At 48.9% G+C, this 27474-nt stretch overlaps 41 non-coding genes across 41 annotated transcripts; all 41 read right to left on the bottom strand.

The window, feature by feature from the left end:
- Positions 1–211: 211 nt before the first annotated feature.
- Positions 212–330, bottom strand: LOC130819433 (5S ribosomal RNA). Its single transcript, XR_009044470.1, has one exon. It is a non-coding gene; the product is annotated as a 5S ribosomal RNA (ribosomal RNA).
- A 556-nt stretch (positions 331–886) lies between these two features.
- LOC130819421 (5S ribosomal RNA) lies at positions 887–1005 on the bottom strand. Its single transcript, XR_009044459.1, has one exon. It is a non-coding gene; the product is annotated as a 5S ribosomal RNA (ribosomal RNA).
- A 558-nt stretch (positions 1006–1563) lies between these two features.
- Positions 1564–1682, bottom strand: LOC130819408 (5S ribosomal RNA). Its single transcript, XR_009044448.1, has one exon. It is a non-coding gene; the product is annotated as a 5S ribosomal RNA (ribosomal RNA).
- A 556-nt stretch (positions 1683–2238) lies between these two features.
- LOC130819396 (5S ribosomal RNA) lies at positions 2239–2357 on the bottom strand. Its single transcript, XR_009044436.1, has one exon. It is a non-coding gene; the product is annotated as a 5S ribosomal RNA (ribosomal RNA).
- A 556-nt stretch (positions 2358–2913) lies between these two features.
- On the bottom strand, positions 2914–3032 carry LOC130819385 (5S ribosomal RNA). The gene has a single exon (XR_009044425.1). It is a non-coding gene; the product is annotated as a 5S ribosomal RNA (ribosomal RNA).
- A 558-nt stretch (positions 3033–3590) lies between these two features.
- On the bottom strand, positions 3591–3709 carry LOC130819570 (5S ribosomal RNA). Its single transcript, XR_009044608.1, has one exon. It is a non-coding gene; the product is annotated as a 5S ribosomal RNA (ribosomal RNA).
- Positions 3710–4265: 556 nt separating this feature from the next.
- LOC130819373 (5S ribosomal RNA) lies at positions 4266–4384 on the bottom strand. The gene has a single exon (XR_009044414.1). It is a non-coding gene; the product is annotated as a 5S ribosomal RNA (ribosomal RNA).
- Positions 4385–4938: 554 nt separating this feature from the next.
- Positions 4939–5057, bottom strand: LOC130819361 (5S ribosomal RNA). Its single transcript, XR_009044403.1, has one exon. It is a non-coding gene; the product is annotated as a 5S ribosomal RNA (ribosomal RNA).
- Positions 5058–5614: 557 nt separating this feature from the next.
- LOC130819349 (5S ribosomal RNA) lies at positions 5615–5733 on the bottom strand. The gene has a single exon (XR_009044391.1). It is a non-coding gene; the product is annotated as a 5S ribosomal RNA (ribosomal RNA).
- Positions 5734–6290: 557 nt separating this feature from the next.
- LOC130819510 (5S ribosomal RNA) lies at positions 6291–6409 on the bottom strand. Its single transcript, XR_009044547.1, has one exon. It is a non-coding gene; the product is annotated as a 5S ribosomal RNA (ribosomal RNA).
- A 557-nt stretch (positions 6410–6966) lies between these two features.
- On the bottom strand, positions 6967–7085 carry LOC130819338 (5S ribosomal RNA). The gene has a single exon (XR_009044380.1). It is a non-coding gene; the product is annotated as a 5S ribosomal RNA (ribosomal RNA).
- A 555-nt stretch (positions 7086–7640) lies between these two features.
- LOC130819509 (5S ribosomal RNA) lies at positions 7641–7759 on the bottom strand. Its single transcript, XR_009044546.1, has one exon. It is a non-coding gene; the product is annotated as a 5S ribosomal RNA (ribosomal RNA).
- Positions 7760–8316: 557 nt separating this feature from the next.
- On the bottom strand, positions 8317–8435 carry LOC130819327 (5S ribosomal RNA). Its single transcript, XR_009044368.1, has one exon. It is a non-coding gene; the product is annotated as a 5S ribosomal RNA (ribosomal RNA).
- A 557-nt stretch (positions 8436–8992) lies between these two features.
- On the bottom strand, positions 8993–9111 carry LOC130819315 (5S ribosomal RNA). The gene has a single exon (XR_009044357.1). It is a non-coding gene; the product is annotated as a 5S ribosomal RNA (ribosomal RNA).
- A 557-nt stretch (positions 9112–9668) lies between these two features.
- Positions 9669–9787, bottom strand: LOC130819303 (5S ribosomal RNA). The gene has a single exon (XR_009044346.1). It is a non-coding gene; the product is annotated as a 5S ribosomal RNA (ribosomal RNA).
- A 557-nt stretch (positions 9788–10344) lies between these two features.
- LOC130819508 (5S ribosomal RNA) lies at positions 10345–10463 on the bottom strand. The gene has a single exon (XR_009044544.1). It is a non-coding gene; the product is annotated as a 5S ribosomal RNA (ribosomal RNA).
- Positions 10464–11020: 557 nt separating this feature from the next.
- LOC130819292 (5S ribosomal RNA) lies at positions 11021–11139 on the bottom strand. Its single transcript, XR_009044335.1, has one exon. It is a non-coding gene; the product is annotated as a 5S ribosomal RNA (ribosomal RNA).
- A 556-nt stretch (positions 11140–11695) lies between these two features.
- Positions 11696–11814, bottom strand: LOC130819507 (5S ribosomal RNA). Its single transcript, XR_009044543.1, has one exon. It is a non-coding gene; the product is annotated as a 5S ribosomal RNA (ribosomal RNA).
- Positions 11815–12371: 557 nt separating this feature from the next.
- On the bottom strand, positions 12372–12490 carry LOC130819279 (5S ribosomal RNA). Its single transcript, XR_009044323.1, has one exon. It is a non-coding gene; the product is annotated as a 5S ribosomal RNA (ribosomal RNA).
- Positions 12491–13046: 556 nt separating this feature from the next.
- Positions 13047–13165, bottom strand: LOC130819267 (5S ribosomal RNA). Its single transcript, XR_009044312.1, has one exon. It is a non-coding gene; the product is annotated as a 5S ribosomal RNA (ribosomal RNA).
- A 553-nt stretch (positions 13166–13718) lies between these two features.
- LOC130819506 (5S ribosomal RNA) lies at positions 13719–13837 on the bottom strand. The gene has a single exon (XR_009044542.1). It is a non-coding gene; the product is annotated as a 5S ribosomal RNA (ribosomal RNA).
- Positions 13838–14395: 558 nt separating this feature from the next.
- Positions 14396–14514, bottom strand: LOC130819256 (5S ribosomal RNA). The gene has a single exon (XR_009044301.1). It is a non-coding gene; the product is annotated as a 5S ribosomal RNA (ribosomal RNA).
- Positions 14515–15070: 556 nt separating this feature from the next.
- On the bottom strand, positions 15071–15189 carry LOC130819243 (5S ribosomal RNA). The gene has a single exon (XR_009044290.1). It is a non-coding gene; the product is annotated as a 5S ribosomal RNA (ribosomal RNA).
- Positions 15190–15745: 556 nt separating this feature from the next.
- Positions 15746–15864, bottom strand: LOC130819232 (5S ribosomal RNA). Its single transcript, XR_009044277.1, has one exon. It is a non-coding gene; the product is annotated as a 5S ribosomal RNA (ribosomal RNA).
- A 554-nt stretch (positions 15865–16418) lies between these two features.
- LOC130819221 (5S ribosomal RNA) lies at positions 16419–16537 on the bottom strand. Its single transcript, XR_009044264.1, has one exon. It is a non-coding gene; the product is annotated as a 5S ribosomal RNA (ribosomal RNA).
- Positions 16538–17090: 553 nt separating this feature from the next.
- Positions 17091–17209, bottom strand: LOC130819209 (5S ribosomal RNA). The gene has a single exon (XR_009044253.1). It is a non-coding gene; the product is annotated as a 5S ribosomal RNA (ribosomal RNA).
- A 554-nt stretch (positions 17210–17763) lies between these two features.
- LOC130819198 (5S ribosomal RNA) lies at positions 17764–17882 on the bottom strand. The gene has a single exon (XR_009044242.1). It is a non-coding gene; the product is annotated as a 5S ribosomal RNA (ribosomal RNA).
- Positions 17883–18438: 556 nt separating this feature from the next.
- LOC130819186 (5S ribosomal RNA) lies at positions 18439–18557 on the bottom strand. Its single transcript, XR_009044231.1, has one exon. It is a non-coding gene; the product is annotated as a 5S ribosomal RNA (ribosomal RNA).
- Positions 18558–19112: 555 nt separating this feature from the next.
- LOC130819174 (5S ribosomal RNA) lies at positions 19113–19231 on the bottom strand. The gene has a single exon (XR_009044220.1). It is a non-coding gene; the product is annotated as a 5S ribosomal RNA (ribosomal RNA).
- Positions 19232–19785: 554 nt separating this feature from the next.
- On the bottom strand, positions 19786–19904 carry LOC130819162 (5S ribosomal RNA). The gene has a single exon (XR_009044208.1). It is a non-coding gene; the product is annotated as a 5S ribosomal RNA (ribosomal RNA).
- A 556-nt stretch (positions 19905–20460) lies between these two features.
- LOC130819151 (5S ribosomal RNA) lies at positions 20461–20579 on the bottom strand. The gene has a single exon (XR_009044197.1). It is a non-coding gene; the product is annotated as a 5S ribosomal RNA (ribosomal RNA).
- A 556-nt stretch (positions 20580–21135) lies between these two features.
- On the bottom strand, positions 21136–21254 carry LOC130819140 (5S ribosomal RNA). The gene has a single exon (XR_009044186.1). It is a non-coding gene; the product is annotated as a 5S ribosomal RNA (ribosomal RNA).
- A 556-nt stretch (positions 21255–21810) lies between these two features.
- On the bottom strand, positions 21811–21929 carry LOC130819129 (5S ribosomal RNA). The gene has a single exon (XR_009044175.1). It is a non-coding gene; the product is annotated as a 5S ribosomal RNA (ribosomal RNA).
- Positions 21930–22486: 557 nt separating this feature from the next.
- Positions 22487–22605, bottom strand: LOC130819117 (5S ribosomal RNA). The gene has a single exon (XR_009044164.1). It is a non-coding gene; the product is annotated as a 5S ribosomal RNA (ribosomal RNA).
- Positions 22606–23158: 553 nt separating this feature from the next.
- On the bottom strand, positions 23159–23277 carry LOC130819105 (5S ribosomal RNA). The gene has a single exon (XR_009044153.1). It is a non-coding gene; the product is annotated as a 5S ribosomal RNA (ribosomal RNA).
- A 553-nt stretch (positions 23278–23830) lies between these two features.
- On the bottom strand, positions 23831–23949 carry LOC130819435 (5S ribosomal RNA). The gene has a single exon (XR_009044472.1). It is a non-coding gene; the product is annotated as a 5S ribosomal RNA (ribosomal RNA).
- Positions 23950–24501: 552 nt separating this feature from the next.
- LOC130819093 (5S ribosomal RNA) lies at positions 24502–24620 on the bottom strand. The gene has a single exon (XR_009044142.1). It is a non-coding gene; the product is annotated as a 5S ribosomal RNA (ribosomal RNA).
- Positions 24621–25173: 553 nt separating this feature from the next.
- On the bottom strand, positions 25174–25292 carry LOC130819081 (5S ribosomal RNA). The gene has a single exon (XR_009044131.1). It is a non-coding gene; the product is annotated as a 5S ribosomal RNA (ribosomal RNA).
- A 554-nt stretch (positions 25293–25846) lies between these two features.
- On the bottom strand, positions 25847–25965 carry LOC130819569 (5S ribosomal RNA). Its single transcript, XR_009044607.1, has one exon. It is a non-coding gene; the product is annotated as a 5S ribosomal RNA (ribosomal RNA).
- Positions 25966–26521: 556 nt separating this feature from the next.
- On the bottom strand, positions 26522–26640 carry LOC130819069 (5S ribosomal RNA). Its single transcript, XR_009044120.1, has one exon. It is a non-coding gene; the product is annotated as a 5S ribosomal RNA (ribosomal RNA).
- A 555-nt stretch (positions 26641–27195) lies between these two features.
- On the bottom strand, positions 27196–27314 carry LOC130819058 (5S ribosomal RNA). Its single transcript, XR_009044109.1, has one exon. It is a non-coding gene; the product is annotated as a 5S ribosomal RNA (ribosomal RNA).
- Positions 27315–27474: the final 160 nt, after the last annotated feature.

The raw sequence follows: 27474 nt of genomic DNA, 5'->3' as shown, positions 1-27474 counted from the left end.
TTCGGACAATTCGTTCGTATGCGCATCGACCCGCCTCGACGGGTCCTATCTTTCGAGTGCCCGTAAATTCGAGGTCGGGACCCGGTTGCGAGTTATATTTTTATAAATAAAATTACTTCCATGGAGTATACTACGATAACCACTGAAATGCCTTCTGCTCAAGTGCAGCGGAAACAGATAAGAAAAATTAAAAAAAAAAAGGAGGGAAAAAGGGGTGCAACACGAGGACTTCCCAGGAGGTCACCCATCCTAGTACTACTCTCGCCCAAGCACGCTTAACTGCGGAGTTCTGATGGGATCCGGTGCATTAGTGCTGGTATGATCGCACCCGTTCATTCACCGTAGCAATTTGTTTACATGCGCAATGCCGCCCAAAAAAAAAAAAAAAAAAACCAGAGCATTCCAAAGCTCGTAAATTCGCAGCCGAGACCCCTATTTCGAGCCTTCTCCTTCCCAAATACCGTTTTTCACCCTCCCGGTATTGTCCGATTCACAAAAGAGTCCGCCGGCTTTAAAAGCCAGGTGAACTCGCAACAAAAAAGCGACAAAATATTTGAGAAATCCGCGCAACACTTGGAAATCAAGAGGCCATCCATGCCGGGCGCGCTTCCGCGGGGACTTCCGACGGGACCCGGTGCAATTTCCGCTTACACGAACGCACCGACGCACGCCTCTTTCGGACAATTCGTTCGTATGCGCATCGACCCGCCTCGACGGGTCCTATCTTTCGAGTGCCCGTAAATTCGAGGTCGGGACCCGGTTGCGAGTTATATTTTTATAAATAAAATTACTTCCATGGAGTATACTACGATAACCACTGAAATGCCTTCTGCTCAAGTGCAGCGGAAACAGATAAGAAAAATTAAAAAAAAAAAGGAGGGAAAAAGGGGTGCAACACGAGGACTTCCCAGGAGGTCACCCATCCTAGTACTACTCTCGCCCAAGCACGCTTAACTGCGGAGTTCTGATGGGATCCGGTGCATTAGTGCTGGTATGATCGCACCCGTTCATTCACCGTAGCAATTTGTTTACATGCGCAATGCCGCCCAAAAAAAAAAAAAAAAAAAAACCAGAGCATTCCAAAGCTCGTAAATTCGCAGCCGAGACCCCTATTTCGAGCCTTCTCCTTCCCAAATACCGTTTTTCACCCTCCCGGTATTGTCCGATTCACAAAAGAGTCCGCCGGCTTTAAAAGCCAGGTGAACTCGCAACAAAAAAGCGACAAAATATTTGAGAAATCCGCGCAACACTTGGAAATCAAGAGGCCATCCATGCCGGGCGCGCTTCCGCGGGGACTTCCGACGGGACCCGGTGCAATTTCCGCTTACACGAACGCACCGACGCACGCCTCTTTCGGACAATTCGTTCGTATGCGCATCGACCCGCCTCGACGGGTCCTATCTTTCGAGTGCCCGTAAATTCGAGGTCGGGACCCGGTTGCGAGTTATATTTTTATAAATAAAATTACTTCCATGGAGTATACTACGATAACCACTGAAATGCCTTCTGCTCAAGTGCAGCGGAAACAGATAAGAAAAATTAAAAAAAAAAAGGAGGGAAAAAGGGGTGCAACACGAGGACTTCCCAGGAGGTCACCCATCCTAGTACTACTCTCGCCCAAGCACGCTTAACTGCGGAGTTCTGATGGGATCCGGTGCATTAGTGCTGGTATGATCGCACCCGTTCATTCACCGTAGCAATTTGTTTACATGCGCAATGCCGCCCAAAAAAAAAAAAAAAAAAACCAGAGCATTCCAAAGCTCGTAAATTCGCAGCCGAGACCCCTATTTCGAGCCTTCTCCTTCCCAAATACCGTTTTTCACCCTCCCGGTATTGTCCGATTCACAAAAGAGTCCGCCGGCTTTAAAAGCCAGGTGAACTCGCAACAAAAAAGCGACAAAATATTTGAGAAATCCGCGCAACACTTGGAAATCAAGAGGCCATCCATGCCGGGCGCGCTTCCGCGGGGACTTCCGACGGGACCCGGTGCAATTTCCGCTTACACGAACGCACCGACGCACGCCTCTTTCGGACAATTCGTTCGTATGCGCATCGACCCGCCTCGACGGGTCCTATCTTTCGAGTGCCCGTAAATTCGAGGTCGGGACCCGGTTGCGAGTTATATTTTTATAAATAAAATTACTTCCATGGAGTATACTACGATAACCACTGAAATGCCTTCTGCTCAAGTGCAGCGGAAACAGATAAGAAAAATTAAAAAAAAAAAGGAGGGAAAAAGGGGTGCAACACGAGGACTTCCCAGGAGGTCACCCATCCTAGTACTACTCTCGCCCAAGCACGCTTAACTGCGGAGTTCTGATGGGATCCGGTGCATTAGTGCTGGTATGATCGCACCCGTTCATTCACCGTAGCAATTTGTTTACATGCGCAATGCCGCCCAAAAAAAAAAAAAAAAAAACCAGAGCATTCCAAAGCTCGTAAATTCGCAGCCGAGACCCCTATTTCGAGCCTTCTCCTTCCCAAATACCGTTTTTCACCCTCCCGGTATTGTCCGATTCACAAAAGAGTCCGCCGGCTTTAAAAGCCAGGTGAACTCGCAACAAAAAAGCGACAAAATATTTGAGAAATCCGCGCAACACTTGGAAATCAAGAGGCCATCCATGCCGGGCGCGCTTCCGCGGGGACTTCCGACGGGACCCGGTGCAATTTCCGCTTACACGAACGCACCGACGCACGCCTCTTTCGGACAATTCGTTCGTATGCGCATCGACCCGCCTCGACGGGTCCTATCTTTCGAGTGCCCGTAAATTCGAGGTCGGGACCCGGTTGCGAGTTATATTTTTATAAATAAAATTACTTCCATGGAGTATACTACGATAACCACTGAAATGCCTTCTGCTCAAGTGCAGCGGAAACAGATAAGAAAAATTAAAAAAAAAAAGGAGGGAAAAAGGGGTGCAACACGAGGACTTCCCAGGAGGTCACCCATCCTAGTACTACTCTCGCCCAAGCACGCTTAACTGCGGAGTTCTGATGGGATCCGGTGCATTAGTGCTGGTATGATCGCACCCGTTCATTCACCGTAGCAATTTGTTTACATGCGCAATGCCGCCCAAAAAAAAAAAAAAAAAAAAACCAGAGCATTCCAAAGCTCGTAAATTCGCAGCCGAGACCCCTATTTCGAGCCTTCTCCTTCCCAAATACCGTTTTTCACCCTCCCGGTATTGTCCGATTCACAAAAGAGTCCGCCGGCTTTAAAAGCCAGGTGAACTCGCAACAAAAAAGCGACAAAATATTTGAGAAATCCGCGCAACACTTGGAAATCAAGAGGCCATCCATGCCGGGCGCGCTTCCGCGGGGACTTCCGACGGGACCCGGTGCAATTTCCGCTTACACGAACGCACCGACGCACGCCTCTTTCGGACAATTCGTTCGTATGCGCATCGACCCGCCTCGACGGGTCCTATCTTTCGAGTGCCCGTAAATTCGAGGTCGGGACCCGGTTGCGAGTTATATTTTTATAAATAAAATTACTTCCATGGAGTATACTACGATAACCACTGAAATGCCTTCTGCTCAAGTGCAGCGGAAACAGATAAGAAAAATTAAAAAAAAAAAGGAGGGAAAAAGGGGTGCAACACGAGGACTTCCCAGGAGGTCACCCATCCTAGTACTACTCTCGCCCAAGGACGCTTAACTGCGGAGTTCTGATGGGATCCGGTGCATTAGTGCTGGTATGATCGCACCCGTTCATTCACCGTAGCAATTTGTTTACATGCGCAATGCCGCCCAAAAAAAAAAAAAAAAAAACCAGAGCATTCCAAAGCTCGTAAATTCGCAGCCGAGACCCCTATTTCGAGCCTTCTCCTTCCCAAATACCGTTTTTCACCCTCCCGGTATTGTCCGATTCACAAAAGAGTCCGCCGGCTTTAAAAGCCAGGTGAACTCGCAACAAAAAAGCGACAAAATATTTGAGAAATCCGCGCAACACTTGGAAATCAAGAGGCCATCCATGCCGGGCGCGCTTCCGCGGGGACTTCCGACGGGACCCGGTGCAATTTCCGCTTACACGAACGCACCGACGCACGCCTCTTTCGGACAATTCGTTCGTATGCGCATCGACCCGCCTCGACGGGTCCTATCTTTCGAGTGCCCGTAAATTCGAGGTCGGGACCCGGTTGCGAGTTATATTTTTATAAATAAAATTACTTCCATGGAGTATACTACGATAACCACTGAAATGCCTTCTGCTCAAGTGCAGCGGAAACAGATAAGAAAAATTAAAAAAAAAAAGGAGGGAAAAAGGGGTGCAACACGAGGACTTCCCAGGAGGTCACCCATCCTAGTACTACTCTCGCCCAAGCACGCTTAACTGCGGAGTTCTGATGGGATCCGGTGCATTAGTGCTGGTATGATCGCACCCGTTCATTCACCGTAGCAATTTGTTTACATGCGCAATGCCGCCCAAAAAAAAAAAAAAAAACCAGAGCATTCCAAAGCTCGTAAATTCGCAGCCGAGACCCCTATTTCGAGCCTTCTCCTTCCCAAATACCGTTTTTCACCCTCCCGGTATTGTCCGATTCACAAAAGAGTCCGCCGGCTTTAAAAGCCAGGTGAACTCGCAACAAAAAAGCGACAAAATATTTGAGAAATCCGCGCAACACTTGGAAATCAAGAGGCCATCCATGCCGGGCGCGCTTCCGCGGGGACTTCCGACGGGACCCGGTGCAATTTCCGCTTACACGAACGCACCTTTGCACGCCTCTTTCGGACAATTCGTTCGTATGCGCATCGACCCGCCTCGACGGGTCCTATCTTTCGAGTGCCCGTAAATTCGAGGTCGGGACCCGGTTGCGAGTTATATTTTTATAAATAAAATTACTTCCATGGAGTATACTACGATAACCACTGAAATGCCTTCTGCTCAAGTGCAGCGGAAACAGATAAGAAAAATTAAAAAAAAAAAGGAGGGAAAAAGGGGTGCAACACGAGGACTTCCCAGGAGGTCACCCATCCTAGTACTACTCTCGCCCAAGCACGCTTAACTGCGGAGTTCTGATGGGATCCGGTGCATTAGTGCTGGTATGATCGCACCCGTTCATTCACCGTAGCAATTTGTTTACATGCGCAATGCCGCCCAAAAAAAAAAAAAAAAAAAACCAGAGCATTCCAAAGCTCGTAAATTCGCAGCCGAGACCCCTATTTCGAGCCTTCTCCTTCCCAAATACCGTTTTTCACCCTCCCGGTATTGTCCGATTCACAAAAGAGTCCGCCGGCTTTAAAAGCCAGGTGAACTCGCAACAAAAAAGCGACAAAATATTTGAGAAATCCGCGCAACACTTGGAAATCAAGAGGCCATCCATGCCGGGCGCGCTTCCGCGGGGACTTCCGACGGGACCCGGTGCAATTTCCGCTTACACGAACGCACCGACGCACGCCTCTTTCGGACAATTCGTTCGTATGCGCATCGACCCGCCTCGACGGGTCCTATCTTTCGAGTGCCCGTAAATTCGAGGTCGGGACCCGGTTGCGAGTTATATTTTTATAAATAAAATTACTTCCATGGAGTATACTACGATAACCACTGAAATGCCTTCTGCTCAAGTGCAGCGGAAACAGATAAGAAAAATTAAAAAAAAAAAGGAGGGAAAAAGGGGTGCAACACGAGGACTTCCCAGGAGGTCACCCATCCTAGTACTACTCTCGCCCAAGCACGCTTAACTGCGGAGTTCTGATGGGATCCGGTGCATTAGTGCTGGTATGATCGCACCCGTTCATTCACCGTAGCAATTTGTTTACATGCGCAATGCCGCCCAAAAAAAAAAAAAAAAAAAACCAGAGCATTCCAAAGCTCGTAAATTCGCAGCCGAGACCCCTATTTCGAGCCTTCTCCTTCCCAAATACCGTTTTTCACCCTCCCGGTATTGTCCGATTCACAAAAGAGTCCGCCGGCTTTAAAAGCCAGGTGAACTCGCAACAAAAAAGCGACAAAATATTTGAGAAATCCGCGCAACACTTGGAAATCAAGAGGCCATCCATGCCGGGCGCGTTTCCGCGGGGACTTCCGACGGGACCCGGTGCAATTTCCGCTTACACGAACGCACCGACGCACGCCTCTTTCGGACAATTCGTTCGTATGCGCATCGACCCGCCTCGACGGGTCCTATCTTTCGAGTGCCCGTAAATTCGAGGTCGGGACCCGGTTGCGAGTTATATTTTTATAAATAAAATTACTTCCATGGAGTATACTACGATAACCACTGAAATGCCTTCTGCTCAAGTGCAGCGGAAACAGATAAGAAAAATTAAAAAAAAAAAGGAGGGAAAAAGGGGTGCAACACGAGGACTTCCCAGGAGGTCACCCATCCTAGTACTACTCTCGCCCAAGCACGCTTAACTGCGGAGTTCTGATGGGATCCGGTGCATTAGTGCTGGTATGATCGCACACGTTCATTCACCGTAGCAATTTGTTTACATGCGCAATGCCGCCCAAAAAAAAAAAAAAAAAAAACCAGAGCATTCCAAAGCTCGTAAATTCGCAGCCGAGACCCCTATTTCGAGCCTTCTCCTTCCCAAATACCGTTTTTCACCCTCCCGGTATTGTCCGATTCACAAAAGAGTCCGCCGGCTTTAAAAGCCAGGTGAACTCGCAACAAAAAAGCGACAAAATATTTGAGAAATCCGCGCAACACTTGGAAATCAAGAGGCCATCCATGCCGGGCGCGCTTCCGCGGGGACTTCCGACGGGACCCGGTGCAATTTCCGCTTACACGAACGCACCGACGCACGCCTCTTTCGGACAATTCGTTCGTATGCGCATCGACCCGCCTCGACGGGTCCTATCTTTCGAGTGCCCGTAAATTCGAGGTCGGGACCCGGTTGCGAGTTATATTTTTATAAATAAAATTACTTCCATGGAGTATACTACGATAACCACTGAAATGCCTTCTGCTCAAGTGCAGCGGAAACAGATAAGAAAAATTAAAAAAAAAAAGGAGGGAAAAAGGGGTGCAACACGAGGACTTCCCAGGAGGTCACCCATCCTAGTACTACTCTCGCCCAAGCACGCTTAACTGCGGAGTTCTGATGGGATCCGGTGCATTAGTGCTGGTATGATCGCACCCGTTCATTCACCGTAGCAATTTGTTTACATGCGCAATGCCGCCCAAAAAAAAAAAAAAAAAAACCAGAGCATTCCAAAGCTCGTAAATTCGCAGCCGAGACCCCTATTTCGAGCCTTCTCCTTCCCAAATACCGTTTTTCACCCTCCCGGTATTGTCCGATTCACAAAAGAGTCCGCCGGCTTTAAAAGCCAGGTGAACTCGCAACAAAAAAGCGACAAAATATTTGAGAAATCCGCGCAACACTTGGAAATCAAGAGGCCATCCATGCCGGGCGCGCTTCCGCGGGGACTTCCGACGGGACCCGGTGCAATTTCCGCTTACACGAACGCACCGACGCACGCCTCTTTCGGACAATTCGTTCGTATGCGCATCGACCCGCCTCGACGGGTCCTATCTTTCGAGTGCCCGTAAATTCGAGGTCGGGACCCGGTTGCGAGTTATATTTTTATAAATAAAATTACTTCCATGGAGTATACTACGATAACCACTGAAATGCCTTCTGCTCAAGTGCAGCGGAAACAGATAAGAAAAATTAAAAAAAAAAGGAGGGAAAAAGGGGTGCAACACGAGGACTTCCCAGGAGGTCACCCATCCTAGTACTACTCTCGCCCAAGCACGCTTAACTGCGGAGTTCTGATGGGATCCGGTGCATTAGTGCTGGTATGATCGCACACGTTCATTCACCGTAGCAATTTGTTTACATGCGCAATGCCGCCCAAAAAAAAAAAAAAAAAAAACCAGAGCATTCCAAAGCTCGTAAATTCGCAGCCGAGACCCCTATTTCGAGCCTTCTCCTTCCCAAATACCGTTTTTCACCCTCCCGGTATTGTCCGATTCACAAAAGAGTCCGCCGGCTTTAAAAGCCAGGTGAACTCGCAACAAAAAAGCGACAAAATATTTGAGAAATCCGCGCAACACTTGGAAATCAAGAGGCCATCCATGCCGGGCGCGCTTCCGCGGGGACTTCCGACGGGACCCGGTGCAATTTCCGCTTACACGAACGCACCGACGCACGCCTCTTTCGGACAATTCGTTCGTATGCGCATCGACCCGCCTCGACGGGTCCTATCTTTCGAGTGCCCGTAAATTCGAGGTCGGGACCCGGTTGCGAGTTATATTTTTATAAATAAAATTACTTCCATGGAGTATACTACGATAACCACTGAAATGCCTTCTGCTCAAGTGCAGCGGAAACAGATAAGAAAAATTAAAAAAAAAAAGGAGGGAAAAAGGGGTGCAACACGAGGACTTCCCAGGAGGTCACCCATCCTAGTACTACTCTCGCCCAAGCACGCTTAACTGCGGAGTTCTGATGGGATCCGGTGCATTAGTGCTGGTATGATCGCACCCGTTCATTCACCGTAGCAATTTGTTTACATGCGCAATGCCGCCCAAAAAAAAAAAAAAAAAAAACCAGAGCATTCCAAAGCTCGTAAATTCGCAGCCGAGACCCCTATTTCGAGCCTTCTCCTTCCCAAATACCGTTTTTCACCCTCCCGGTATTGTCCGATTCACAAAAGAGTCCGCCGGCTTTAAAAGCCAGGTGAACTCGCAACAAAAAAGCGACAAAATATTTGAGAAATCCGCGCAACACTTGGAAATCAAGAGGCCATCCATGCCGGGCGCGCTTCCGCGGGGACTTCCGACGGGACCCGGTGCAATTTCCGCTTACACGAACGCACCTTTGCACGCCTCTTTCGGACAATTCGTTCGTATGCGCATCGACCCGCCTCGACGGGTCCTATCTTTCGAGTGCCCGTAAATTCGAGGTCGGGACCCGGTTGCGAGTTATATTTTTATAAATAAAATTACTTCCATGGAGTATACTACGATAACCACTGAAATGCCTTCTGCTCAAGTGCAGCGGAAACAGATAAGAAAAATTAAAAAAAAAAAGGAGGGAAAAAGGGGTGCAACACGAGGACTTCCCAGGAGGTCACCCATCCTAGTACTACTCTCGCCCAAGCACGCTTAACTGCGGAGTTCTGATGGGATCCGGTGCATTAGTGCTGGTATGATCGCACCCGTTCATTCACCGTAGCAATTTGTTTACATGCGCAATGCCGCCCAAAAAAAAAAAAAAAAAAAACCAGAGCATTCCAAAGCTCGTAAATTCGCAGCCGAGACCCCTATTTCGAGCCTTCTCCTTCCCAAATACCGTTTTTCACCCTCCCGGTATTGTCCGATTCACAAAAGAGTCCGCCGGCTTTAAAAGCCAGGTGAACTCGCAACAAAAAAGCGACAAAATATTTGAGAAATCCGCGCAACACTTGGAAATCAAGAGGCCATCCATGCCGGGCGCGCTTCCGCGGGGACTTCCGACGGGACCCGGTGCAATTTCCGCTTACACGAACGCACCGACGCACGCCTCTTTCGGACAATTCGTTCGTATGCGCATCGACCCGCCTCGACGGGTCCTATCTTTCGAGTGCCCGTAAATTCGAGGTCGGGACCCGGTTGCGAGTTATATTTTTATAAATAAAATTACTTCCATGGAGTATACTACGATAACCACTGAAATGCCTTCTGCTCAAGTGCAGCGGAAACAGATAAGAAAAATTAAAAAAAAAAAGGAGGGAAAAAGGGGTGCAACACGAGGACTTCCCAGGAGGTCACCCATCCTAGTACTACTCTCGCCCAAGCACGCTTAACTGCGGAGTTCTGATGGGATCCGGTGCATTAGTGCTGGTATGATCGCACCCGTTCATTCACCGTAGCAATTTGTTTACATGCGCAATGCCGCCCAAAAAAAAAAAAAAAAAAAACCAGAGCATTCCAAAGCTCGTAAATTCGCAGCCGAGACCCCTATTTCGAGCCTTCTCCTTCCCAAATACCGTTTTTCACCCTCCCGGTATTGTCCGATTCACAAAAGAGTCCGCCGGCTTTAAAAGCCAGGTGAACTCGCAACAAAAAAGCGACAAAATATTTGAGAAATCCGCGCAACACTTGGAAATCAAGAGGCCATCCATGCCGGGCGCGTTTCCGCGGGGACTTCCGACGGGACCCGGTGCAATTTCCGCTTACACGAACGCACCGACGCACGCCTCTTTCGGACAATTCGTTCGTATGCGCATCGACCCGCCTCGACGGGTCCTATCTTTCGAGTGCCCGTAAATTCGAGGTCGGGACCCGGTTGCGAGTTATATTTTTATAAATAAAATTACTTCCATGGAGTATACTACGATAACCACTGAAATGCCTTCTGCTCAAGTGCAGCGGAAACAGATAAGAAAAATTAAAAAAAAAAAGGAGGGAAAAAGGGGTGCAACACGAGGACTTCCCAGGAGGTCACCCATCCTAGTACTACTCTCGCCCAAGCACGCTTAACTGCGGAGTTCTGATGGGATCCGGTGCATTAGTGCTGGTATGATCGCACACGTTCATTCACCGTAGCAATTTGTTTACATGCGCAATGCCGCCCAAAAAAAAAAAAAAAAAAAACCAGAGCATTCCAAAGCTCGTAAATTCGCAGCCGAGACCCCTATTTCGAGCCTTCTCCTTCCCAAATACCGTTTTTCACCCTCCCGGTATTGTCCGATTCACAAAAGAGTCCGCCGGCTTTAAAAGCCAGGTGAACTCGCAACAAAAAAGCGACAAAATATTTGAGAAATCCGCGCAACACTTGGAAATCAAGAGGCCATCCATGCCGGGCGCGCTTCCGCGGGGACTTCCGACGGGACCCGGTGCAATTTCCGCTTACACGAACGCACCGACGCACGCCTCTTTCGGACAATTCGTTCGTATGCGCATCGACCCGCCTCGACGGGTCCTATCTTTCGAGTGCCCGTAAATTCGAGGTCGGGACCCGGTTGCGAGTTATATTTTTATAAATAAAATTACTTCCATGGAGTATACTACGATAACCACTGAAATGCCTTCTGCTCAAGTGCAGCGGAAACAGATAAGAAAAATTAAAAAAAAAAAGGAGGGAAAAAGGGGTGCAACACGAGGACTTCCCAGGAGGTCACCCATCCTAGTACTACTCTCGCCCAAGCACGCTTAACTGCGGAGTTCTGATGGGATCCGGTGCATTAGTGCTGGTATGATCGCACCCGTTCATTCACCGTAGCAATTTGTTTACATGCGCAATGCCGCCCAAAAAAAAAAAAAAAAAAAACCAGAGCATTCCAAAGCTCGTAAATTCGCAGCCGAGACCCCTATTTCGAGCCTTCTCCTTCCCAAATACCGTTTTTCACCCTCCCGGTATTGTCCGATTCACAAAAGAGTCCGCCGGCTTTAAAAGCCAGGTGAACTCGCAACAAAAAAGCGACAAAATATTTGAGAAATCCGCGCAACACTTGGAAATCAAGAGGCCATCCATGCCGGGCGCGCTTCCGCGGGGACTTCCGACGGGACCCGGTGCAATTTCCGCTTACACGAACGCACCGACGCACGCCTCTTTCGGACAATTCGTTCGTATGCGCATCGACCCGCCTCGACGGGTCCTATCTTTCGAGTGCCCGTAAATTCGAGGTCGGGACCCGGTTGCGAGTTATATTTTTATAAATAAAATTACTTCCATGGAGTATACTACGATAACCACTGAAATGCCTTCTGCTCAAGTGCAGCGGAAACAGATAAGAAAAATTAAAAAAAAAAGGAGGGAAAAAGGGGTGCAACACGAGGACTTCCCAGGAGGTCACCCATCCTAGTACTACTCTCGCCCAAGCACGCTTAACTGCGGAGTTCTGATGGGATCCGGTGCATTAGTGCTGGTATGATCGCACACGTTCATTCACCGTAGCAATTTGTTTACATGCGCAATGCCGCCCAAAAAAAAAAAAAAAAAAAACCAGAGCATTCCAAAGCTCGTAAATTCGCAGCCGAGACCCCTATTTCGAGCCTTCTCCTTCCCAAATACCGTTTTTCACCCTCCCGGTATTGTCCGATTCACAAAAGAGTCCGCCGGCTTTAAAAGCCAGGTGAACTCGCAACAAAAAAGCGACAAAATATTTGAGAAATCCGCGCAACACTTGGAAATCAAGAGGCCATCCATGCCGGGCGCGCTTCCGCGGGGACTTCCGACGGGACCCGGTGCAATTTCCGCTTACACGAACGCACCGACGCACGCCTCTTTCGGACAATTCGTTCGTATGCGCATCGACCCGCCTCGACGGGTCCTATCTTTCGAGTGCCCGTAAATTCGAGGTCGGGACCCGGTTGCGAGTTATATTTTTATAAATAAAATTACTTCCATGGAGTATACTACGATAACCACTGAAATGCCTTCTGCTCAAGTGCAGCGGAAACAGATAAGAAAAATTAAAAAAAAAAAGGAGGGAAAAAGGGGTGCAACACGAGGACTTCCCAGGAGGTCACCCATCCTAGTACTACTCTCGCCCAAGCACGCTTAACTGCGGAGTTCTGATGGGATCCGGTGCATTAGTGCTGGTATGATCGCACCCGTTCATTCACCGTAGCAATTTGTTTACATGCGCAATGCCGCCCAAAAAAAAAAAAAAAAAAACCAGAGCATTCCAAAGCTCGTAAATTCGCAGCCGAGACCCCTATTTCGAGCCTTCTCCTTCCCAAATACCGTTTTTCACCCTCCCGGTATTGTCCGATTCACAAAAGAGTCCGCCGGCTTTAAAAGCCAGGTGAACTCGCAACAAAAAAGCGACAAAATATTTGAGAGATCCGCGCAACACTTGGAAATCAAGAGGCCATCCATGCCGGGCGCGCTTCCGCGGGGACTTCCGACGGGACCCGGTGCAATTTCCGCTTACACGAACGCACCGACGCACGCCTCTTTCGGACAATTCGTTCGTATGCGCATCGACCCGCCTCGACGGGTCCTATCTTTCGAGTGCCCGTAAATTCGAGGTCGGGACCCGGTTGCGAGTTATATTTTTATAAATAAAATTACTTCCATGGAGTATACTACGATAACCACTGAAATGCCTTCTGCTCAAGTGCAGCGGAAACAGATAAGAAAAATTAAAAAAAAAAAGGAGGGAAAAAGGGGTGCAACACGAGGACTTCCCAGGAGGTCACCCATCCTAGTACTACTCTCGCCCAAGCACGCTTAACTGCGGAGTTCTGATGGGATCCGGTGCATTAGTGCTGGTATGATCGCACCCGTTCATTCACCGTAGCAATTTGTTTACATGCGCAATGCCGCCCAAAAAAAAAAAAAAAACCAGAGCATTCCAAAGCTCGTAAATTCGCAGCCGAGACCCCTATTTCGAGCCTTCTCCTTCCCAAATACCGTTTTTCACCCTCCCGGTATTGTCCGATTCACAAAAGAGTCCGCCGGCTTTAAAAGCCAGGTGAACTCGCAACAAAAAAGCGACAAAATATTTGAGAAATCCGCGCAACACTTGGAAATCAAGAGGCCATCCATGCCGGGCGCGCTTCCGCGGGGACTTCCGACGGGACCCGGTGCAATTTCCGCTTACACGAACGCACCGACGCACGCCTCTTTCGGACAATTCGTTCGTATGCGCATCGACCCGCCTCGACGGGTCCTATCTTTCGAGTGCCCGTAAATTCGAGGTCGGGACCCGGTTGCGAGTTATATTTTTATAAATAAAATTACTTCCATGGAGTATACTACGATAACCACTGAAATGCCTTCTGCTCAAGTGCAGCGGAAACAGATAAGAAAAATTAAAAAAAAAAAGGAGGGAAAAAGGGGTGCAACACGAGGACTTCCCAGGAGGTCACCCATCCTAGTACTACTCTCGCCCAAGCACGCTTAACTGCGGAGTTCTGATGGGATCCGGTGCATTAGTGCTGGTATGATCGCACACGTTCATTCACCGTAGCAATTTGTTTACATGCGCAATGCCGCCCAAAAAAAAAAAAAAAAAAAAACCAGAGCATTCCAAAGCTCGTAAATTCGCAGCCGAGACCCCTATTTCGAGCCTTCTCCTTCCCAAATACCGTTTTTCACCCTCCCGGTATTGTCCGATTCACAAAAGAGTCCGCCGGCTTTAAAAGCCAGGTGAACTCGCAACAAAAAAGCGACAAAATATTTGAGAAATCCGCGCAACACTTGGAAATCAAGAGGCCATCCATGCCGGGCGCGCTTCCGCGGGGACTTCCGACGGGACCCGGTGCAATTTCCGCTTACACGAACGCACCGACGCACGCCTCTTTCGGACAATTCGTTCGTATGCGCATCGACCCGCCTCGACGGGTCCTATCTTTCGAGTGCCCGTAAATTCGAGGTCGGGACCCGGTTGCGAGTTATATTTTTATAAATAAAATTACTTCCATGGAGTATACTACGATAACCACTGAAATGCCTTCTGCTCAAGTGCAGCGGAAACAGATAAGAAAAATTAAAAAAAAAAAGGAGGGAAAAAGGGGTGCAACACGAGGACTTCCCAGGAGGTCACCCATCCTAGTACTACTCTCGCCCAAGCACGCTTAACTGCGGAGTTCTGATGGGATCCGGTGCATTAGTGCTGGTATGATCGCACCCGTTCATTCACCGTAGCAATTTGTTTATATGCGCAATGCCGCCCAAAAAAAAAAAAAAAAAAACCAGAGCATTCCAAAGCTCGTAAATTCGCAGCCGAGACCCCTATTTCGAGCCTTCTCCTTCCCAAATACCGTTTTTCACCCTCCCGGTATTGTCCGATTCACAAAAGAGTCCGCCGGCTTTAAAAGCCAGGTGAACTCGCAACAAAAAAGCGACAAAATATTTGAGAAATCCGCGCAACACTTGGAAATCAAGAGGCCATCCATGCCGGGCGCGCTTCCGCGGGGACTTCCGACGGGACCCGGTGCAATTTCCGCTTACACGAACGCACCGACGCACGCCTCTTTCGGACAATTCGTTCGTATGCGCATCGACCCGCCTCGACGGGTCCTATCTTTCGAGTGCCCGTAAATTCGAGGTCGGGACCCGGTTGCGAGTTATATTTTTATAAATAAAATTACTTCCATGGAGTATACTACGATAACCACTGAAATGCCTTCTGCTCAAGTGCAGCGGAAACAGATAAGAAAAATTAAAAAAAAAAAGGAGGGAAAAAGGGGTGCAACACGAGGACTTCCCAGGAGGTCACCCATCCTAGTACTACTCTCGCCCAAGCACGCTTAACTGCGGAGTTCTGATGGGATCCGGTGCATTAGTGCTGGTATGATCGCACCCGTTCATTCACCGTAGCAATTTGTTTACATGCGCAATGCCGCCCAAAAAAAAAAAAAAAAAAACCAGAGCATTCCAAAGCTCGTAAATTCGCAGCCGAGACCCCTATTTCGAGCCTTCTCCTTCCCAAATACCGTTTTTCACCCTCCCGGTATTGTCCGATTCACAAAAGAGTCCGCCGGCTTTAAAAGCCAGGTGAACTCGCAACAAAAAAGCGACAAAATATTTGAGAAATCCGCGCAACACTTGGAAATCAAGAGGCCATCCATGCCGGGCGCGCTTCCGCGGGGACTTCCGACGGGACCCGGTGCAATTTCCGCTTACACGAACGCACCGACGCACGCCTCTTTCGGACAATTCGTTCGTATGCGCATCGACCCGCCTCGACGGGTCCTATCTTTCGAGTGCCCGTAAATTCGAGGTCGGGACCCGGTTGCGAGTTATATTTTTATAAATAAAATTACTTCCATGGAGTATACTACGATAACCACTGAAATGCCTTCTGCTCAAGTGCAGCGGAAACAGATAAGAAAAATTAAAAAAAAAAAGGAGGGAAAAAGGGGTGCAACACGAGGACTTCCCAGGAGGTCACCCATCCTAGTACTACTCTCGCCCAAGCACGCTTAACTGCGGAGTTCTGATGGGATCCGGTGCATTAGTGCTGGTATGATCGCACCCGTTCATTCACCGTAGCAATTTGTTTACATGCGCAATGCCGCCCAAAAAAAAAAAAAAAAAACCAGAGCATTCCAAAGCTCGTAAATTCGCAGCCGAGACCCCTATTTCGAGCCTTCTCCTTCCCAAATACCGTTTTTCACCCTCCCGGTATTGTCCGATTCACAAAAGAGTCCGCCGGCTTTAAAAGCCAGGTGAACTCGCAACAAAAAAGCGACAAAATATTTGAGAGATCCGCGCAACACTTGGAAATCAAGAGGCCATCCATGCCGGGCGCGCTTCCGCGGGGACTTCCGACGGGACCCGGTGCAATTTCCGCTTACACGAACGCACCGACGCACGCCTCTTTCGGACAATTCGTTCGTATGCGCATCGACCCGCCTCGACGGGTCCTATCTTTCGAGTGCCCGTAAATTCGAGGTCGGGACCCGGTTGCGAGTTATATTTTTATAAATAAAATTACTTCCATGGAGTATACTACGATAACCACTGAAATGCCTTCTGCTCAAGTGCAGCGGAAACAGATAAGAAAAATTAAAAAAAAAAGGAGGGAAAAAGGGGTGCAACACGAGGACTTCCCAGGAGGTCACCCATCCTAGTACTACTCTCGCCCAAGCACGCTTAACTGCGGAGTTCTGATGGGATCCGGTGCATTAGTGCTGGTATGATCGCACCCGTTCATTCACCGTAGCAATTTGTTTACATGCGCAATGCCGCCCAAAAAAAAAAAAAAAACCAGAGCATTCCAAAGCTCGTAAATTCGCAGCCGAGACCCCTATTTCGAGCCTTCTCCTTCCCAAATACCGTTTTTCACCCTCCCGGTATTGTCCGATTCACAAAAGAGTCCGCCGGCTTTAAAAGCCAGGTGAACTCGCAACAAAAAAGCGACAAAATATTTGAGAGATCCGCGCAACACTTGGAAATCAAGAGGCCATCCATGCCGGGCGCGCTTCCGCGGGGACTTCCGACGGGACCCGGTGCAATTTCCGCTTACACGAACGCACCGACGCACGCCTCTTTCGGACAATTCGTTCGTATGCGCATCGACCCGCCTCGACGGGTCCTATCTTTCGAGTGCCCGTAAATTCGAGGTCGGGACCCGGTTGCGAGTTATATTTTTATAAATAAAATTACTTCCATGGAGTATACTACGATAACCACTGAAATGCCTTCTGCTCAAGTGCAGCGGAAACAGATAAGAAAAATTAAAAAAAAAAAGGAGGGAAAAAGGGGTGCAACACGAGGACTTCCCAGGAGGTCACCCATCCTAGTACTACTCTCGCCCAAGCACGCTTAACTGCGGAGTTCTGATGGGATCCGGTGCATTAGTGCTGGTATGATCGCACCCGTTCATTCACCGTAGCAATTTGTTTACATGCGCAATGCCGCCCAAAAAAAAAAAAAAAAACCAGAGCATTCCAAAGCTCGTAAATTCGCAGCCGAGACCCCTATTTCGAGCCTTCTCCTTCCCAAATACCGTTTTTCACCCTCCCGGTATTGTCCGATTCACAAAAGAGTCCGCCGGCTTTAAAAGCCAGGTGAACTCGCAACAAAAAAGCGACAAAATATTTGAGAAATCCGCGCAACACTTGGAAATCAAGAGGCCATCCATGCCGGGCGCGCTTCCGCGGGGACTTCCGACGGGACCCGGTGCAATTTCCGCTTACACGAACGCACCGACGCACGCCTCTTTCGGACAATTCGTTCGTATGCGCATCGACCCGCCTCGACGGGTCCTATCTTTCGAGTGCCCGTAAATTCGAGGTCGGGACCCGGTTGCGAGTTATATTTTTATAAATAAAATTACTTCCATGGAGTATACTACGATAACCACTGAAATGCCTTCTGCTCAAGTGCAGCGGAAACAGATAAGAAAAATTAAAAAAAAAAAGGAGGGAAAAAGGGGTGCAACACGAGGACTTCCCAGGAGGTCACCCATCCTAGTACTACTCTCGCCCAAGCACGCTTAACTGCGGAGTTCTGATGGGATCCGGTGCATTAGTGCTGGTATGATCGCACCCGTTCATTCACCGTAGCAATTTGTTTACATGCGCAATGCCGCCCAAAAAAAAAAAAAAAAAAACCAGAGCATTCCAAAGCTCGTAAATTCGCAGCCGAGACCCCTATTTCGAGCCTTCTCCTTCCCAAATACCGTTTTTCACCCTCCCGGTATTGTCCGATTCACAAAAGAGTCCGCCGGCTTTAAAAGCCAGGTGAACTCGCAACAAAAAAGCGACAAAATATTTGAGAGATCCGCGCAACACTTGGAAATCAAGAGGCCATCCATGCCGGGCGCGCTTCCGCGGGGACTTCCGACGGGACCCGGTGCAATTTCCGCTTACACGAACGCACCGACGCACGCCTCTTTCGGACAATTCGTTCGTATGCGCATCGACCCGCCTCGACGGGTCCTATCTTTCGAGTGCCCGTAAATTCGAGGTCGGGACCCGGTTGCGAGTTATATTTTTATAAATAAAATTACTTCCATGGAGTATACTACGATAACCACTGAAATGCCTTCTGCTCAAGTGCAGCGGAAACAGATAAGAAAAATTAAAAAAAAAAAGGAGGGAAAAAGGGGTGCAACACGAGGACTTCCCAGGAGGTCACCCATCCTAGTACTACTCTCGCCCAAGCACGCTTAACTGCGGAGTTCTGATGGGATCCGGTGCATTAGTGCTGGTATGATCGCACCCGTTCATTCACCGTAGCAATTTGTTTACATGCGCAATGCCGCCCAAAAAAAAAAAAAAAAAAACCAGAGCATTCCAAAGCTCGTAAATTCGCAGCCGAGACCCCTATTTCGAGCCTTCTCCTTCCCAAATACCGTTTTTCACCCTCCCGGTATTGTCCGATTCACAAAAGAGTCCGCCGGCTTTAAAAGCCAGGTGAACTCGCAACAAAAAAGCGACAAAATATTTGAGAAATCCGCGCAACACTTGGAAATCAAGAGGCCATCCATGCCGGGCGCGCTTCCGCGGGGACTTCCGACGGGACCCGGTGCAATTTCCGCTTACACGAACGCACCGACGCACGCCTCTTTCGGACAATTCGTTCGTATGCGCATCGACCCGCCTCGACGGGTCCTATCTTTCGAGTGCCCGTAAATTCGAGGTCGGGACCCGGTTGCGAGTTATATTTTTATAAATAAAATTACTTCCATGGAGTATACTACGATAACCACTGAAATGCCTTCTGCTCAAGTGCAGCGGAAACAGATAAGAAAAATTAAAAAAAAAAGGAGGGAAAAAGGGGTGCAACACGAGGACTTCCCAGGAGGTCACCCATCCTAGTACTACTCTCGCCCAAGCACGCTTAACTGCGGAGTTCTGATGGGATCCGGTGCATTAGTGCTGGTATGATCGCACCCGTTCATTCACCGTAGCAATTTGTTTACATGCGCAATGCCGCCCAAAAAAAAAAAAAAAAACCAGAGCATTCCAAAGCTCGTAAATTCGCAGCCGAGACCCCTATTTCGAGCCTTCTCCTTCCCAAATACCGTTTTTCACCCTCCCGGTATTGTCCGATTCACAAAAGAGTCCGCCGGCTTTAAAAGCCAGGTGAACTCGCAACAAAAAAGCGACAAAATATTTGAGAAATCCGCGCAACACTTGGAAATCAAGAGGCCATCCATGCCGGGCGCGCTTCCGCGGGGACTTCCGACGGGACCCGGTGCAATTTCCGCTTACACGAACGCACCGACGCACGCCTCTTTCGGACAATTCGTTCGTATGCGCATCGACCCGCCTCGACGGGTCCTATCTTTCGAGTGCCCGTAAATTCGAGGTCGGGACCCGGTTGCGAGTTATATTTTTATAAATAAAATTACTTCCATGGAGTATACTACGATAACCACTGAAATGCCTTCTGCTCAAGTGCAGCGGAAACAGATAAGAAAAATTAAAAAAAAAAAGGAGGGAAAAAGGGGTGCAACACGAGGACTTCCCAGGAGGTCACCCATCCTAGTACTACTCTCGCCCAAGCACGCTTAACTGCGGAGTTCTGATGGGATCCGGTGCATTAGTGCTGGTATGATCGCACCCGTTCATTCACCGTAGCAATTTGCTTACATGCGCAATGCCGCCCAAAAAAAAAAAAAAAAAAACCAGAGCATTCCAAAGCTCGTAAATTCGCAGCCGAGACCCCTATTTCGAGCCTTCTCCTTCCCAAATACCGTTTTTCACCCTCCCGGTATTGTCCGATTCACAAAAGAGTCCGCCGGCTTTAAAAGCCAGGTGAACTCGCAACAAAAAAGCGACAAAATATTTGAGAAATCCGCGCAACACTTGGAAATCAAGAGGCCATCCATGCCGGGCGCGCTTCCGCGGGGACTTCCGACGGGACCCGGTGCAATTTCCGCTTACACGAACGCACCGACGCACGCCTCTTTCGGACAATTCGTTCGTATGCGCATCGACCCGCCTCGACGGGTCCTATCTTTCGAGTGCCCGTAAATTCGAGGTCGGGACCCGGTTGCGAGTTATATTTTTATAAATAAAATTACTTCCATGGAGTATACTACGATAACCACTGAAATGCCTTCTGCTCAAGTGCAGCGGAAACAGATAAGAAAAATTAAAAAAAAAAAGGAGGGAAAAAGGGGTGCAACACGAGGACTTCCCAGGAGGTCACCCATCCTAGTACTACTCTCGCCCAAGCACGCTTAACTGCGGAGTTCTGATGGGATCCGGTGCATTAGTGCTGGTATGATCGCACCCGTTCATTCACCGTAGCAATTTGTTTACATGCGCAATGCCGCCCAAAAAAAAAAAAAAAAAAACCAGAGCATTCCAAAGCTCGTAAATTCGCAGCCGAGACCCCTATTTCGAGCCTTCTCCTTCCCAAATACCGTTTTTCACCCTCCCGGTATTGTCCGATTCACAAAAGAGTCCGCCGGCTTTAAAAGCCAGGTGAACTCGCAACAAAAAAGCGACAAAATATTTGAGAAATCCGCGCAACACTTGGAAATCAAGAGGCCATCCATGCCGGGCGCGCTTCCGCGGGGACTTCCGACGGGACCCGGTGCAATTTCCGCTTACACGAACGCACCGACGCACGCCTCTTTCGGACAATTCGTTCGTATGCGCATCGACCCGCCTCGACGGGTCCTATCTTTCGAGTGCCCGTAAATTCGAGGTCGGGACCCGGTTGCGAGTTATATTTTTATAAATAAAATTACTTCCATGGAGTATACTACGATAACCACTGAAATGCCTTCTGCTCAAGTGCAGCGGAAACAGATAAGAAAAATTAAAAAAAAAAAGGAGGGAAAAAGGGGTGCAACACGAGGACTTCCCAGGAGGTCACCCATCCTAGTACTACTCTCGCCCAAGCACGCTTAACTGCGGAGTTCTGATGGGATCCGGTGCATTAGTGCTGGTATGATCGCACCCGTTCATTCACCGTAGCAATTTGTTTACATGCGCAATGCCGCCCAAAAAAAAAAAAAAAAAAACCAGAGCATTCCAAAGCTCGTAAATTCGCAGCCGAGACCCCTATTTCGAGCCTTCTCCTTCCCAAATACCGTTTTTCACCCTCCCGGTATTGTCCGATTCACAAAAGAGTCCGCCGGCTTTAAAAGCCAGGTGAACTCGCAACAAAAAAGCGACAAAATATTTGAGAAATCCGCGCAACACTTGGAAATCAAGAGGCCATCCATGCCGGGCGCGCTTCCGCGGGGACTTCCGACGGGACCCGGTGCAATTTCCGCTTACACGAACGCACCGACGCACGCCTCTTTCGGACAATTCGTTCGTATGCGCATCGACCCGCCTCGACGGGTCCTATCTTTCGAGTGCCCGTAAATTCGAGGTCGGGACCCGGTTGCGAGTTATATTTTTATAAATAAAATTACTTCCATGGAGTATACTACGATAACCACTGAAATGCCTTCTGCTCAAGTGCAGCGGAAACAGATAAGAAAAATTAAAAAAAAAAAGGAGGGAAAAAGGGGTGCAACACGAGGACTTCCCAGGAGGTCACCCATCCTAGTACTACTCTCGCCCAAGCACGCTTAACTGCGGAGTTCTGATGGGATCCGGTGCATTAGTGCTGGTATGATCGCACCCGTTCATTCACCGTAGCAATTTGTTTACATGCGCAATGCCGCCCAAAAAAAAAAAAAAAAAAAACCAGAGCATTCCAAAGCTCGTAAATTCGCAGCCGAGACCCCTATTTCGAGCCTTCTCCTTCCCAAATACCGTTTTTCACCCTCCCGGTATTGTCCGATTCACAAAAGAGTCCGCCGGCTTTAAAAGCCAGGTGAACTCGCAACAAAAAAGCGACAAAATATTTGAGAAATCCGCGCAACACTTGGAAATCAAGAGGCCATCCATGCCGGGCGCGCTTCCGCGGGGACTTCCGACGGGACCCGGTGCAATTTCCGCTTACACGAACGCACCGACGCACGCCTCTTTCGGACAATTCGTTCGTATGCGCATCGACCCGCCTCGACGGGTCCTATCTTTCGAGTGCCCGTAAATTCGAGGTCGGGACCCGGTTGCGAGTTATATTTTTATAAATAAAATTACTTCCATGGAGTATACTACGATAACCACTGAAATGCCTTCTGCTCAAGTGCAGCGGAAACAGATAAGAAAAATTAAAAAAAAAAAGGAGGGAAAAAGGGGTGCAACACGAGGACTTCCCAGGAGGTCACCCATCCTAGTACTACTCTCGCCCAAGCACGCTTAACTGCGGAGTTCTGATGGGATCCGGTGCATTAGTGCTGGTATGATCGCACCCGTTCATTCACCGTAGCAATTTGTTTACATGCGCAATGCCGCCCAAAAAAAAAAAAAAAACCAGAGCATTCCAAAGCTCGTAAATTCGCAGCCGAGACCCCTATTTCGAGCCTTCTCCTTCCCAAATACCGTTTTTCACCCTCCCGGTATTGTCCGATTCACAAAAGAGTCCGCCGGCTTTAAAAGCCAGGTGAACTCGCAACAAAAAAGCGACAAAATATTTGAGAGATCCGCGCAACACTTGGAAATCAAGAGGCCATCCATGCCGGGCGCGCTTCCGCGGGGACTTCCGACGGGACCCGGTGCAATTTCCGCTTACACGAACGCACCGACGCACGCCTCTTTCGGACAATTCGTTCGTATGCGCATCGACCCGCCTCGACGGGTCCTATCTTTCGAGTGCCCGTAAATTCGAGGTCGGGACCCGGTTGCGAGTTATATTTTTATAAATAAAATTACTTCCATGGAGTATACTACGATAACCACTGAAATGCCTTCTGCTCAAGTGCAGCGGAAACAGATAAGAAAAATTAAAAAAAAAAAGGAGGGAAAAAGGGGTGCAACACGAGGACTTCCCAGGAGGTCACCCATCCTAGTACTACTCTCGCCCAAGCACGCTTAACTGCGGAGTTCTGATGGGATCCGGTGCATTAGTGCTGGTATGATCGCACCCGTTCATTCACCGTAGCAATTTGTTTACATGCGCAATGCCGCCCAAAAAAAAAAAAAAAAACCAGAGCATTCCAAAGCTCGTAAATTCGCAGCCGAGACCCCTATTTCGAGCCTTCTCCTTCCCAAATACCGTTTTTCACCCTCCCGGTATTGTCCGATTCACAAAAGAGTCCGCCGGCTTTAAAAGCCAGGTGAACTCGCAACAAAAAAGCGACAAAATATTTGAGAGATCCGCGCAACACTTGGAAATCAAGAGGCCATCCATGCCGGGCGCGCTTCCGCGGGGACTTCCGACGGGACCCGGTGCAATTTCCGCTTACACGAACGCACCGACGCACGCCTCTTTCGGACAATTCGTTCGTATGCGCATCGACCCGCCTCGACGGGTCCTATCTTTCGAGTGCCCGTAAATTCGAGGTCGGGACCCGGTTGCGAGTTATATTTTTATAAATAAAATTACTTCCATGGAGTATACTACGATAACCACTGAAATGCCTTCTGCTCAAGTGCAGCGGAAACAGATAAGAAAAATTAAAAAAAAAAGGAGGGAAAAAGGGGTGCAACACGAGGACTTCCCAGGAGGTCACCCATCCTAGTACTACTCTCGCCCAAGCACGCTTAACTGCGGAGTTCTGATGGGATCCGGTGCATTAGTGCTGGTATGATCACACCCGTTCATTCACCGTAGCAATTTGTTTACATGCGCAATGCCGCCCAAAAAAAAAAAAAAAACCAGAGCATTCCAAAGCTCGTAAATTCGCAGCCGAGACCCCTATTTCGAGCCTTCTCCTTCCCAAATACCGTTTTTCACCCTCCCGGTATTGTCCGATTCACAAAAGAGTCCGCCGGCTTTAAAAGCCAGGTGAACTCGCAACAAAAAAGCGACAAAATATTTGAGAGATCCGCGCAACACTTGGAAATCAAGAGGCCATCCATGCCGGGCGCGCTTCCGCGGGGACTTCCGACGGGACCCGGTGCAATTTCCGCTTACACGAACGCACCGACGCACGCCTCTTTCGGACAATTCGTTCGTATGCGCATCGACCCGCCTCGACGGGTCCTATCTTTCGAGTGCCCGTAAATTCGAGGTCGGGACCCGGTTGCGAGTTATATTTTTATAAATAAAATTACTTCCATGGAGTATACTACGATAACCACTGAAATGCCTTCTGCTCAAGTGCAGCGGAAACAGATAAGAAAAATTAAAAAAAAAAGGAGGGAAAAAGGGGTGCAACACGAGGACTTCCCAGGAGGTCACCCATCCTAGTACTACTCTCGCCCAAGCACGCTTAACTGCGGAGTTCTGATGGGATCCGGTGCATTAGTGCTGGTATGATCGCACCCGTTCATTCACCGTAGCAATTTGTTTACATGCGCAATGCCGCCCAAAAAAAAAAAAAAAACCAGAGCATTCCAAAGCTCGTAAATTCGCAGCCGAGACCCCTATTTCGAGCCTTCTCCTTCCCAAATACCGTTTTTCACCCTCCCGGTATTGTCCGATTCACAAAAGAGTCCGCCGGCTTTAAAAGCCAGGTGAACTCGCAACAAAAAAGCGACAAAATATTTGAGAGATCCGCGCAACACTTGGAAATCAAGAGGCCATCCATGCCGGGCGCGCTTCCGCGGGGACTTCCGACGGGACCCGGTGCAATTTCCGCTTACACGAACGCACCGACGCACGCCTCTTTCGGACAATTCGTTCGTATGCGCATCGACCCGCCTCGACGGGTCCTATCTTTCGAGTGCCCGTAAATTCGAGGTCGGGACCCGGTTGCGAGTTATATTTTTATAAATAAAATTACTTCCATGGAGTATACTACGATAACCACTGAAATGCCTTCTGCTCAAGTGCAGCGGAAACAGATAAGAAAAATTAAAAAAAAAAAGGAGGGAAAAAGGGGTGCAACACGAGGACTTCCCAGGAGGTCACCCATCCTAGTACTACTCTCGCCCAAGCACGCTTAACTGCGGAGTTCTGATGGGATCCGGTGCATTAGTGCTGGTATGATCGCACCCGTTCATTCACCGTAGCAATTTGTTTACATGCGCAATGCCGCCCAAAAAAAAAAAAAAAAACCAGAGCATTCCAAAGCTCGTAAATTCGCAGCCGAGACCCCTATTTCGAGCCTTCTCCTTCCCAAATACCGTTTTTCACCCTCCCGGTATTGTCCGATTCACAAAAGAGTCCGCCGGCTTTAAAAGCCAGGTGAACTCGCAACAAAAAAGCGACAAAATATTTGAGAGATCCGCGCAACACTTGGAAATCAAGAGGCCATCCATGCCGGGCGCGCTTCCGCGGGGACTTCCGACGGGACCCGGTGCAATTTCCGCTTACACGAACGCACCGACGCACGCCTCTTTCGGACAATTCGTTCGTATGCGCATCGACCCGCCTCGACGGGTCCTATCTTTCGAGTGCCCGTAAATTCGAGGTCGGGACCCGGTTGCGAGTTATATTTTTATAAATAAAATTACTTCCATGGAGTATACTACGATAACCACTGAAATGCCTTCTGCTCAAGTGCAGCGGAAACAGATAAGAAAAATTAAAAAAAAAAAGGAGGGAAAAAGGGGTGCAACACGAGGACTTCCCAGGAGGTCACCCATCCTAGTACTACTCTCGCCCAAGGACGCTTAACTGCGGAGTTCTGATGGGATCCGGTGCATTAGTGCTGGTATGATCGCACCCGTTCATTCACCGTAGCAATTTGTTTACATGCGCAATGCCGCCCAAAAAAAAAAAAAAAAAACCAGAGCATTCCAAAGCTCGTAAATTCGCAGCCGAGACCCCTATTTCGAGCCTTCTCCTTCCCAAATACCGTTTTTCACCCTCCCGGTATTGTCCGATTCACAAAAGAGTCCGCCGGCTTTAAAAGCCAGGTGAACTCGCAACAAAAAAGCGACAAAATATTTGAGAGATCCGCGCAACACTTGGAAATCAAGAGGCCATCCATGCCGGGCGCGCTTCCGCGGGGACTTCCGACGGGACCCGGTGCAATTTCCGCTTACACGAACGCACCGACGCACGCCTCTTTCGGACAATTCGTTCGTATGCGCATCGACCCGCCTCGACGGGTCCTATCTTTCGAGTGCCCGTAAATTCGAGGTCGGGACCCGGTTGCGAGTTATATTTTTATAAATAAAATTACTTCCATGGAGTATACTACGATAACCACTGAAATGCCTTCTGCTCAAGTGCAGCGGAAACAGATAAGAAAAATTAAAAAAAAAAAAGGAGGGAAAAAGGGGTGCAACACGAGGACTTCCCAGGAGGTCACCCATCCTAGTACTACTCTCGCCCAAGCACGCTTAACTGCGGAGTTCTGATGGGATCCGGTGCATTAGTGCTGGTATGATCGCACCCGTTCATTCACCGTAGCAATTTGTTTACATGCGCAATGCCGCCCAAAAAAAAAAAAAAAAACCAGAGCATTCCAAAGCTCGTAAATTCGCAGCCGAGACCCCTATTTCGAGCCTTCTCCTTCCCAAATACCGTTTTTCACCCTCCCGGTATTGTCCGATTCACAAAAGAGTCCGCCGGCTTTAAAAGCCAGGTGAACTCGCAACAAAAAAGCGACAAAATATTTGAGAGATCCGCGCAACACTTGGAAATCAAGAGGCCATCCATGCCGGGCGCGCTTCCGCGGGGACTTCCGACGGGACCCGGTGCAATTTCCGCTTACACGAACGCACCGACGCACGCCTCTTTCGGACAATTCGTTCGTATGCGCATCGACCCGCCTCGACGGGTCCTATCTTTCGAGTGCCCGTAAATTCGAGGTCGGGACCCGGTTGCGAGTTATATTTTTATAAATAAAATTACTTCCATGGAGTATACTACGATAACCACTGAAATGCCTTCTGCTCAAGTGCAGCGGAAACAGATAAGAAAAATTAAAAAAAAAAAAGGAGGGAAAAAGGGGTGCAACACGAGGACTTCCCAGGAGGTCACCCATCCTAGTACTACTCTCGCCCAAGCACGCTTAACTGCGGAGTTCTGATGGGATCCGGTGCATTAGTGCTGGTATGATCGCACCCGTTCATTCACCGTAGCAATTTGTTTACATGCGCAATGCCGCCCAAAAAAAAAAAAAAAACCAGAGCATTCCAAAGCTCGTAAATTCGCAGCCGAGACCCCTATTTCGAGCCTTCTCCTTCCCAAATACCGTTTTTCACCCTCCCGGTATTGTCCGATTCA

The sequence above is a fragment of the Amaranthus tricolor genome, chromosome 7 (assembly GCF_026212465.1).
Source record: "Amaranthus tricolor cultivar Red isolate AtriRed21 chromosome 7, ASM2621246v1, whole genome shotgun sequence".
Lineage (NCBI taxonomy): Eukaryota > Viridiplantae > Streptophyta > Magnoliopsida > Caryophyllales > Amaranthaceae > Amaranthus > Amaranthus tricolor.
This window is presented reverse-complemented; position numbering and strand designations above follow the sequence as displayed.